The following is a 12,182-nucleotide window of genomic DNA, read 5'->3' as shown; positions in this document are numbered from 1 at the left end:
AATAGGTAGAAGATACAGGTCACGATATTATTTTTAGTAAGAGGAAATTAAATTTCTTTCACGCTGGACTCCGTGTACATAAACATCTGCTGTGCACAACAAATCTTATCTACAAAGCCACCATTCAGCGCACATGATCAAACTGACAATGTATAATTGCATGAAACATGTTGTCATTAGGGAACACAGAACCCTTCCATGTTTCAAGTGGTTTTTAAACTGAAAATATATGCTGCTGGTAACATAGTAGATACCATGAAGAATTCACTGTTTAGCCTAAGCAAAATTTAAAATAAAAGATTTAATCCACAGTGAGGCACATATGCATACGAATACGTAAAACATTAGAAAAACCAGACACACAAAAAAAGCCATTGCTGTAACCACAAAATAAGGTATTATAAACTACCCGCATATCACACATACTACCATTATAATACTGAAGAAACACACAGGAATAAGTGTTTTGAAGACATGACACCTTAGCCAAGAAAAAAAAAATAAACACAGTTCAGAAAATTCCTAAAAGAATTTCTTTGTCCACTTGATGGTCAGCAGGTTAAAAGCAGTGAATCCTCACTTTCGAGGCAGTCCATTCCCACTCACCTTCCCCCTCCTTGTAAACTGCCCAGGAGGGCTTAAGCTACATTCCACTTTTTACCTAACCTCTACTCAGCACTACCAGACTAGGTAGTAAAGACAGGATGGTGGTCTCCCAGGAAAGTAATTTTCATTCATCAGTAGTGAGGGAAACCATTATGTTAATGCTTTAGTAGATTTCAGCTGTGTGTAATAAATAGGTTCTTTCCTTCCACTCTAACACTGCGTTTTGGGCCACCCTTTCAGCTTCAGGGTTCTTTTTTTCCAAGCACTTAAAATCCTGTGAGAATGAAGCTGGATGAATTTTTATGATACACTGTCATGCACTAATTTTAAACTAATTGGCTCATTTAAATTAACTGATTATGTAACACTTATTGATACTAGCAGAAGTATTAGAGCTCAGAGTGTTTGGGTTTTTTAGTACAAAATCAGATTCCTCCAAATGCAAATTAGCATTGTTATTGAGTTACAACACCAGCAACCCAAACAAACCCAGTAGTAGTCAAAATGAAAATAAAGAAACCTTGAATAGTTTTCACAGAATGATATAAAATCTGTCTTGGGAACACCATGCAATGTTACTAAAAATGTACTTGCTTCTGCTCCTCACTTCCATTTTTTTGAAAATTGGCAAAGGAAGGAAGGTGTTTTTCTCATTAGAATAATCCTCAGGCATGCCTTTTATCTGTACCTCCCAGATTACAGTATTTTAGTTTAAAAGTCAACAACTGAAAAAGTAAACTATACAAACTACAGAAGCTCTCACATTAAAAAAGGACAAAACTAAAGCCAAAAAGTAAAAAAAAAAAAAAAAAAGGAAAGTTAAGCTGCAAGGAGAGAGATTTGAGTCCATCTATTTAGCAGCACTACCAATACTTTCTGAAACATTTAGAAAATATTTCATGTGTTTCAACCAATTCTATATCTAAATTCCTAGAGGTCTAACTCACGTGTGCATGTAAAATAGGCACGAAAAGGGTTAAGTTTGTTCTGTGACTGTAAAAAGCAACAGATAAATATCCTTGGAAACTAATCCACACAGTATGAACCAGCACGGTCTGTGCTTGGATTCCCAGTCCTAACTCATCAGCAAAGCTCAACCCTATCTGTGGAGAATGCTATGGAGGAGGGCAATTTTACCTCAATCTCTCTGTCAAGATCAGGGTTTAAATTTTACTTCTAAGAGAAACCAAAAACTAAACAATGTCAAAAAAAAAAAAAAAAAAGGATGAAAAAATGAACATAATTCTGAAGTTTAAATGCATATCCAGCCCCAGCTGTCGCCTCCTGGTCTCACCAGGCTCAGTCAGATGTACAAGCACAGTATGCACTCCTGACCTTGCCACATCTCAACAAGCACGTAATTAAAGGGTGCTGCACCTCTGTCTTCTCCCAAAACTTGACATCCAGCCCGGCCCAGTCTACAGTCATTTCACTGGCTCTGCAGCACCTCAGGTGCTGCTGACCTGAGCAAATCCTAGTTCAGGAAGGATGTGAAAGTCAAGCCACTGCACACTGGCATCACTCTCCAACCTCAGGGTGACACCTTTTTTTCTCCAAAACTACTTTTTGGACTACCTTAAGGCTATCCATGTGCGTGTATATACGTGCACATGCATGCATTCACACATGGCAATTAGTGTAGTTCATTTTAAACAATTAATATTTGTGAAACTGATTCCTGTTCTGCAATCCCAGCTGAGACTATCTGCTAACACAAGTCTTAATACTAATGGGTCTCTGGACACACACATATCCTCTGCCAGTAGCAACCACACTAAACCCAGTGGTACAGTGAACAAGCAACTCATAGCTGCTAAATGACACTGAAACCATCATCTTGTTATAACAATTCCTCATTCTGTTACCAACACAAATGACTTTACAAAAAAAAAAAAAAAAATCCATATTTTTACTTCACTTTATAAAAATCTCATGTTTTTATTAACTGCACACTGTGAAGGTCAATTCTTTTGAAAGAACATCTTTCCAATTATCTTGCTGTAGGCTACAGGTTTGTGCTCAAATTAACACAAACTCGGCAGTGGACACTTCTAAGCATGAAACACAACAACAGCTGTATACGTGTTAATCACAACAGTGCAACTGCTCCCTTCCAGCAGGGCCTCTGTAATATGACTATTTGATTCAGAAATATAAATCACAAATAGTTAGCTTCTCTCTTGAACTAGAGAATATTCTGCAGAGTCTCCATTCAATGGCAGAGGATTAATGAAGAGCTGATGGTGCTACACAGCAAAATACAGCAGAAGCCAAAGTTTGCCACTGCACATCCAGTGAAGTTTGCTGCCTTCAAAAAGGAGTACAACAAATGCATTATGCTGCAGAATGACAAAGGGAATCTATCCACCGAAGTAAAATCCTCTTTGTTTTCTTGAAGACAATGTCAAAACATATTTTCCAAGTAATTTTAATGCCTAAGGGAAAAATGTTGCTTTTTTGCTCTATTGGTGATTTATCTGAGGTATGGGAAAGTTGTGTTTAAACAGGAAAACACCCATAAAGTCATAATTAATGTCTCTATATTTTTTCATTTAATAAAAGTATTATTTTATGTAACAACGTATTCTAATGCCTCTACTCAGTGGTAAGAGGTTAAACTGTAACTAAGAATTAGCAGCTTAAATGAAACTTAGGTCAGTAAATGCAATCACATTTCAAACGGCACTGGTGTGATACATAGAGCAACTGTTACATACTAATGGAGAACACTGGTCTTCAAAAAGCCTTGTTTCACCTTCCAATAGCAAAGGGTCAATAAAACTCACTACTTAATTAGACTAGAGCATTTTGATGAGCATATATATGTATAATTATTAGACATTATTAGTACTACTCATCTGTTCAGAAACAGGCCACAAGTCATATCATCTAAGCATCAAGGCACTGTTCGTCCACATGGTCAGTGTGCTGTGTAACCTCGCCTAGCAAATGAGTAAGATTCAACATCCAAGCCAAAATGTAGTTATGCAATGCACTTAGCTAAAATATTAAAATAATTGTTTCTTCATACTACAGTATTATCATCATGATTTTGTACTGCATGAACACCACAGGGTTCTTGGCAGAAATTTCCATTGTAACTTCACATAACCTTATGACTCTTTACATGCACTCTAGTTTAAACAGGACAAGCAGACACCTATTAATTGCCCATAATACCAATAGACGTGGTCAAGAAATGGGGCTAAACATCATGACGCCCCTTTAACTGCATAAAGTAAACAGGATTATAAAGATGGAAGCCACACCGTCAGATGTACCCAACCCCAAGTTGCAGTCATGCTCATAACCCAAAGTACAGCAAGGGACTGGTGGCTGGGACCTGAACAGAACAGAGGCAATACACTCTTCTCAAACAACAAATGAAGAAATGCAACAACTATTGCTACAGCCCAGTATTTTAATTAGTATCACTTTAAATAAATACAAATATGCACAGGAAAAGTGGCTCAAGAAAAGTAGCATGAAAGGCCTGCGCACCTTTACCTTCAAAAACTGTCACATACCCATTGTGGAGTTAAATTTGCTTTAAGTTAAGCTAGCAGAAGCAATTCTGTATTTCTACAGAATTACTAAACATTAGTAACTATAATTTATAAATCTGTGTCTAGGACAAAATCTCTACACATGAAGAACACTGGTCAGAAACAATGATGTTTTCTAATGAACACCCTTCTTTGACTGCTTCTAGCTTTTACACTGCCCTAACTTTGGGGGACTTCCTGTAATTGTAAAACAATATACTTTCAGTCATCCTTAATGCAATTCCATTATATTAATGATCAGAGAGCAACAAAAAAAAAAAAAAGCTTTTAAAATATTGTCTACTGAAGAAAAGAAAAATAACCTAAACCCCATTTTTCACATTTGTGTGCTTGTTTCAGTATCATTAAAATGACAGATTTTGTACTGACAGGAAGGCTGCTATTCCTATGTAGAGCTGTAGTCCCAATGTTTTTGTTTAATTTCAACCAACTTGTCCAAGTAGGCCATTTGGTAGAAACCTATAAATGGCACCCAGGGGGTCTGGGTTCTTGCTGTAAAGAGGTCAGCTATTTCCTCCTAACTAAAAATAGGCAAGATGAGGGAGGGGAAGAGGGAGTGGAGTTTTAATTTAGCAGCTGAAAAAAGAGTTTACAAAATTACTTCCATCTTGCCTCATAATGAAGACTATGAAAAAAAGAAGCTGTCCCAAGAGTTATAAAACCTGGATCACTTTATAGGCAGGCTGGTGTACATAATCTAGAATGCTAGGAATTAAAAGAGCAGTAGTAAAGCGAATCCAGGATATGGATCACGTTATGACGCCCACCTCTCTTTGGGCAGAGCGGACGGATTTACCAGCAGCCGTGCTGCCAGGTGTTAACAACTCTCCTCTCTCCCACTAGCTGAGATCTCACCATGGTCGAGCAGATAAAGCACTACAATCAGCTGCTGCTCCCCTGAGTCAGTTTTTACCAGCATTTACCCGCCTGGCTTTTTGTTTCCCTCACTTACATTACAACCTGTTTAGGGTGAGAACCACTGTCTACAATGTTCCCCAAATGGCCCTGATTTGAATGGGGGCCCCTCAGCACTACTAAAATACAAACAGCGTCAGTTTAATACAGCACGAATTCTAACCCTGGACTCTTAGCAGCAGCAAAGCACAAGGGCCAGCGGCACTGAAGCACGCACCAACCCCGCTACCTGTGGCAATCGCTCAACAACCTAAACCTAAAACCCGGGATGGCTTTTCCAGCCTCATCTCCACAATGAACCAAATTCAGCACGTTGCTAAATCCTAAGCGTATTGCACTGCTGACTTATCTCAGCTACTGAGAAATAAGATCTCATCCACACTGAGAGACATTCTTCTCTACTCATTCCAAGCAAAGGGATGACAGGCCTTTAACAGCTGCTGCTGCTGCCAGAGGAGGACTCTCCATTCAGGAAGCTCTTCCAGGAGCCATGGCACATTAGACATATCAAGTGAACAGCACATCTACTTCTGGCCCCCGTCATCACAAAAATGAGAAAAGCCCATCCGACAATCAATGACAGGACCAAAATAGCGTGAAATTGAATCAGGGGAGGTTTAGGTTAGATACCAGGCAAAGGTTTTTCACCCCGATGGTGCTGTGCACTGGAACAGGCTCCCCCAGGGAAGAGATCACAGCACCAAGCCTGACAAGAGTTCAAAACATGGTGGGATTCTTGGGGCTGTCCTGCACAGGCTCAGGAGTTGGACTCAACCCTGGTGGGTCCTTTCTAACTCAGCATATTCTAGGATTCAGTGAAAACTGGGCAAACTGGTGGAGCAGAAATCTGACAATTCCAGGTGCCCCTTCCCTAGCAAGGATTTAACTTATTTTTGCTCTTTAGCTACTTATTGTGGAGAATATCTGCAATCATTTAAAAAAGAGCAGTAGCATAACTCACAGCAGTGACATAGCAGAGAACATGGGAGTCATCTTACTCAACTGGATGGGGGAAGGGCAGAGGATGTATTCATATGACAACTTATCTGCAGAGGGTTTTTTTATGTCCTAAGAGACCTGGACAGTTGTGTAGTTGCCAGTGTTTACAAGCATGTGAATTTTTTAATCTTCTTTGCTTCTGAGACATGCTTTTTCATCTTAGGGGAGAAAAAAAAAAATCTTCAAATCATAGAATATACTGAGTTGGAAGGGGCCCACAAGGATCATTGAGTCCAACTCGTAGCCCTGCACAGGACATCCCAAAAATCACACCATGTGCCCAAGACCACTGTCCAAATGCTTCTTGAATCCTGTCAGCCTTGGTACTGTGATCCCTGGGGAGCCTGTTCCAGTGCTCAACCACCCTCTGAGTGGAGAGTCTTTTCTTAACATACAACCCAAAACTGCCCAGACACAGCTTCAGGACATTCCCTCAGGTCCTGTCACTGGTCACCAGAGAGATGAGATCAGTGCCTGCCCTTCTGCTTCCCCTCGTGAGGAAGCCATAGACTGCAATAAAGGTCTCCCCTCAGTCTTCTCTAACCTGAACAAGCCAAGGGACCTCAGCCACTCCTCATACAGCTTCCTCTCAAGACCCTTCACACCTCCATGGTTCTCCTTTGGACACCCTGTAACAGCTGAATGTCTTTCTTACATTGCAGCGCCCAAAACTGCCCCCAGCACCCGAGGTGAGGCCACCTGCCCAGTGCAGAGCAGAGCAGGACAATCCCCTCCCTTGCCCGGCTGGTGCTGCTGTGCCTGATGCCCCCCAGCGCACGCTTGGCCCTCCTGGCTGCCAGGGCACTGCTCACTCATGTTCAACTTTCCATTGACCAGGACCCCCAGGTCCCTTTCTGGGCACTGCTTTCCAACCTCTCATTCCCCAGTCTGTACACCCAGGGTTGCCCTGCCCCTGGCTGTTGCATGGCTCACTGAAGGTGTTAAACACTGAGATGACAACAGCAGCTCTGCTCAAATTCTCCACTGTTTTTTACCATTATTACATGTAGCACAAGAGAGATTTAAAGCATTTTTAATGTGATAGCATCCTCCCCCTCTTGCTTTCCTTTTTCCTCCCACCCCCTTTACAAATCTTCTGTGGGAAAGCTTCCCTGTTTTACTATTGCTGTCGTTGAGATGTTGCAATTATTATCTGTAATTGTTTGAAAAAAAAGCCAAACAAAAAAAACAACGCCAAAACACACACTAGGACAAATCCGTCTCTCTTTGCCAACAACATCTGCTATCACAGAATGAATATATTTAATTTAAAACCTGCCCAGTGTCCCTGTACATGACAGAACACTGACTGCAGGACAGGGAGAGGCCTAAACCCAGTATGTGCAGTCACATGGTACACAAGGCATATGATGCTAAACCTTATACATGCCACACGAGCAGTCCTGGTTAAAAGACCACTAATAAATGGGGTAAGGAATAAAGATATAACATCCTATTTGTCAAGAGTAAAGACCTTGTATTTATTACCTACAATCAAATCTCCCTCTGGCACAACGTTTATTTTCATACTATTAGTCTTGAAATTTTAATTTTACACTCCATTTTACTTCAAATCACCACTCTTTTCAATGGAATATTTTAGGTTTCTGCAACATTATGCTGCAATATTTTCTTTTTTTGGAGGAGGCGGTGGGTGAGCCGCGCCGAACAGCCCGCCTCCCCTCCCCCATCGCACACATCCACATCCACACTCCAAGGCTCGTGCGTCAGGAAAGGAGAAACGCCGTACGAATCCTCGTGGAGAACAGCAAAGAGGCATGTTAAGGCAACACATAAAGGGAAGCCTTTATTCCCTCTAAACGCCGACTTTGAGGAATTAATATGTGAGCCGAACTTTTAGGGTGTGGCTTGGTGTTTTTGCCCCTTGTTGCGCCGTGCAGGATGCCTGCCCCAGAACCCAACAACACATCATTAAATAGGTCAAGGGTCATTCGCTTTACATCACACCACACCAATATTCAGCCGCGCACCGAGCCCATCATCAGCCCCACCGCCGAGATTGAACGCGCACCACAAAATGGGGACCCTGCCCGGCCCGGTGACAGCGCCGGGGGCAGGACGCCCCGGCCCCGCCGCGCCGGGGCTGGGCACGCCGGCCCGGGACGTGCAACAGGTCGGCGGCCCCGCAGCTCCGGCCCCGAGGGGCTCCCCGCACCCCCGCCCCGCCGGCGGCCGCGGCGCTGGGAGCGGGGCGGGGCAGCTCGGCTCCGGGGGGACTGGGCACGGGGTGGGGGGCGAGGGGCGAACTTGTTTACCTACTTGGAAGTAAACTTCGATGTAGGGGAGCGACCGGCCCCTCCGCCCGCTGCTGATTCAAGCCCTGGCGATGAATGGGATCCCCTCCCCCACTCAGGCTCTGCAAACTCCACACTGGAGCGTGAATACCTCGCATTTCTCTCCCCCCTCCCCGAGCATTTTTTTTTTTTTAATACCCCCCCCCCCCCATACATTAAAATACTGTCTCAGAAGTAGGGAGAAACTGCCCCCCTCCCCCACGCCCCGAGGTCGCTCTGCCCGGGGGCAGCTGCAAAACACCCGCCACGGGCACGGCAGCCCAACACACACACATCACCTCGGCTCAAGGAAAACACCCCCAAAACCCCCCACACAGACCCCAAAACGTCAGGGTTCAAAAAACTTCGTCATAACAAGCGGCGCTGAGCGACCCCCTCCCCCCCGGGCGGGTCAGGCTGCAGAGGGGGCGCCGGGGGGTAGCGGGCCCCGGGCTGGGCTGGGCTCGGGGGGCTGCGCCGGGAAGGACGAGCGTAAGAAAAGGGGAAATTAAAAAAAAAAAAAAAAAAAAAAAAAGACGGGGGGGGAAGAAACCACAACAGGGTCCCCGGGATGAATAATCCGCCTCGAGAACTCACCTCGCGGCGCAGCGGGCGTTAAAGGCACAGCTCCCGCTCCCGCGGGCGGGGAGAGCCCCAACTTCTGCGGGGGCGGCGGCGCTGCTGCTGGCGGAGACTTTCCCTCACTTGCCGCGCATGGTGCAACTCCTCTTCCCCCGGGGTCCCGGCAAGCCTGCCAGGAGGCTGCGAATCCCCCCTCGCCGCCGCCGCCGCCGCACACGCCTCCTCCCCCCCCTCCGCGCGCACGGGCGGCACAAGGAAGTCCCGGAGAGTGGGAAGGGGGAAACGGAAAGTTTTGGGGCGGAATGGCCGGTGAGGGGGGCTAGCGGGGCCGCTGCGGGCGCGCGGCGGCGGCGGGAGCAGCGCCGAGGGGGAGCCACAGCCGCGCCCGGGGCCGCCGCCGCCGCCGCCACCGGGCGGGAGCGAGGAGGGGACGGCGGGGGAGGGGGCGCACCGGGAGGGGCCGGGGTGGGTGGGGGGCGAACCGGCCGCGCCCTCCCCCACCTGGGTCGGTCCCGCACGCCGGGACGCGCAACTCGAGGAGGCCGCCGCCGCAACGCCCCCGGGGGTGCCCCGGGGTGCCGCTGGCCCTCGCCCCGCCTGCGGTTATGTTGTGTTTGACACCCCCCCGCAACTGAAACCCGGTGACACACCAGGCACACACACGGAGGGCAGCCCTGCTCTCCCCTCCCCCGCCCGGCCGGGCAGCGCCGCGTTCCCTGGTGCCGGCCCGGCGCGGGGGGACGCGCGGGGCCCGCGGGCCGCTCTCTGTCCCCCCCTCACGTTCGGCCCCCGCGGCCGACCCGGCCCCGCTCGGGCCGCTGGGGCGGCTGCGGCCGGTGCTGCCCGCGCAGGGCACCGCGGGGCGCGCTCCGGCGCCCGGGACGCGGCCGCTCGTCGCGCGCAGCGACATGAGGGACAGCCCGGGCGGCGCTGCGGGAGCGCTCCCCGCGCCGCCGCCGGTTGCCCCGGCCCGGGGCGGGCGGCGGTGCCCAGTCAGCGCCGCGGGGGGCGGGTGGGCCTGTGAATCAGCACAAACGGGTTTTATTGCTTCTCGCTGGGGCGCGACACCCGCGGGCAGCAGCGCTGCGACTCTTTAGCCTCCAGCGCGCCCGCCCCACGCGTGTCCCCGTGTCCCGTCCGTGTCCCCCCCCACCCCCGGGCGGATGATGCAACGCGGCTCCATGTGCTTCCCCTCCCCCGCCCGGCTCCCGGTTTTTTTGCGCCTGGCGGGTCACACGGCGGCTGATTGATTCTCCTTTCGCGCTGCGCCGTCACCCGGCGCTGGAAAGTAAATAACAAGTTGACATCATTACCGCGCTCCGCAGGGCCCCGCGCGCCGCTACCGCACCGCCGCGAGTAGCTGCGCACGCCAATCCGCCCCGCGCCCAGCCCCCGGCCCAGCGCGGCGGGGCCGCTGCCCGCCCACCCCTGCGCGGCTGCGACCGCACCCCCGGCACGACCGGGAGGGGCCTGGCCGGTCTTTCGGGGTCGCCGGGATGCTTTTGGAGGCCTTCTTCCTCTTTCCCCTCCCCCACCCCTCCCCACTCCCCGGCCTCATGGCTAATGTCATGCAAATAATAAGATTATCGGGATGTTGCCGGGGCGTCTGCCTCGGTGGGCTCATCCCGGTGACAGCCAGACTCGCTCAGCCCCAAAATTCATATTTATTATTGGAGGTTTTTTTCCATATGACCTTTCCGCTCTTTTTTCTCTTTTGGTCTTATTTTGACATTAAAGGGAATTTCATGGTCGTTATACATTTAGGCCAAAGCCTACAAAAGTGCTGTCACCCAGTGTTCTTATGGAAAAATATGACATCACCCAGGTCAGGACAACAAAGATCATTGCTACATGTGTGTTGAAAGCAGAACTCTCGGAACACTGGGGAACGTTGTGGGCTGATGTGATTCATTTTCATATTCAGAGCCTCGAGACTTGCAGTGCAAGGCCATCAGCTCTCAGACAGACAGGGAGACACGTGGCTCCCCTTCTAAGTAAGCTCCCATTCGCCTTATTTTTCTCCAGATTCAAAACGTACATTACGTTTTTATTACCCGGCAATGTAAACAAACAAAAAATACCCTCCAGATTCACAGCGAGGTGGCCCAGAATTTTTAGCTCCTGTGCTTTTTCGTTTGTTTGCTTTTTTTTTAAAGTGCTGTGGGCTTACAAATGAGGTAAACTCATCCGAAAATGGTCCTAAGTCAAGACTTGCAGAGCTTCCAAGGCGCGGTCGCCCAGCAAGGAAGCTGAGACCGTTCCCACTCCTTGTGCACTCCGGGGAGTGCGATGGAGCTGTCACCGCTGTGCTGGGTCCCGTCCTTGTCCCCACACTGAGGAGGTGGCTCAGCAAGACCAGCGCTGCGGCAGGGAGGAGCCAGGAGGGCTCAGTGCCGAGGAGGCACCGGGACACCGGGATGCCCTGAGCGGCCGGCTCCGGTGAGCAGTGACCCTGCAGGTCTGTCCTGGCAGCCTTCCCAGCCGTGTGTTGGGGTTCTCACTGCCGAGGAGCAGCACACGCTCATCCTACGCTGCCTGGCCATGAACCTACCGCAGTGTTCCAACCTCCAGCTGAGAAAGCCACCGTGTCCCAGCCAGGCATCGGACAGCTGGTCCCAGCCTGGCCAGGCCCGGCCACATGCTCTGCTGAGCGGGCAGGGACACTGAGGTAGGCAAGGAAATCTTGGTGGGGAACTGAAGGCATTGTGGTGGCAAGGAAATTAAATTGCAACGTCATACGGATACGAGGAAGGGACTTTTCCTCTTTTCTAACTGGGCGCAGCCCCCGCTGTCTATTTTTGGTGGAGTTTAAGTCAGTCCTTCAGGGAGCAGGACAAGCAGGAGAGGGCAGGTCTGGAGGGCTGCATCCGCCTGCCCCTCACTTTCTGTACGGGTGCTGTGGCCAGTCCGAATCCCTTGTTTGTGTACAGCTGTGTTCGGGGGCCGCCACGGTCCTGGCCGCGCCGGGAAGCCAGGCAGCCTGCAGCCTCCCCCGGAGAGATGGGGTTAAATATTGATGTAATGCTTGCCGAGAACTTCAAATGAGAGCTATCAAGGCAGGCCCTTTTTTCAGGCCATGCTTGGCTAAGAGGAGGTGCTCAGACCCATGATAAAAACTTGGGAATTTTCCAATTAAAATGCAAAAAAAATCCCCAACTATAAAGTGACGGTAGAGTAAAAGATAGAAGAGTGAATCACTACTCTGGCCATTGCAATAATT

At 48.9% G+C, this 12,182-nt stretch overlaps 1 protein-coding gene across 4 annotated transcripts in view; it reads right to left on the bottom strand.

The window, feature by feature from the left end:
* The window catches only part of TBL1X (transducin beta like 1 X-linked), a 192,867-nt gene extending 183,588 nt beyond the window's left edge, over positions 1-9,279 (bottom strand). Inside the window, exon 1 of one of the 4 annotated variants that reach the window (XM_039550269.1) lies at positions 8,978-9,279. The gene's annotated coding sequence lies outside the window, so the exon portion shown is untranslated. Of the gene's footprint in view, positions 1-8,366; positions 8,388-8,977 lie in introns of those variants that run through there. The other 3 variants (XM_039550258.1, XM_039550266.1, XM_039550261.1) reach the window with 3 other exon arrangements.
* Between the last annotated feature and the right edge of the window lie 2,903 nt (positions 9,280-12,182).

Source organism: Corvus cornix, chromosome 1 (assembly GCF_000738735.6).
Source record: "Corvus cornix cornix isolate S_Up_H32 chromosome 1, ASM73873v5, whole genome shotgun sequence".
Taxonomy (NCBI): Eukaryota; Metazoa; Chordata; class Aves; order Passeriformes; family Corvidae; genus Corvus; species Corvus cornix.
Note: the sequence above shows the minus strand (reverse complement) of the source record. Positions and strands in the feature narration are given on the sequence as shown.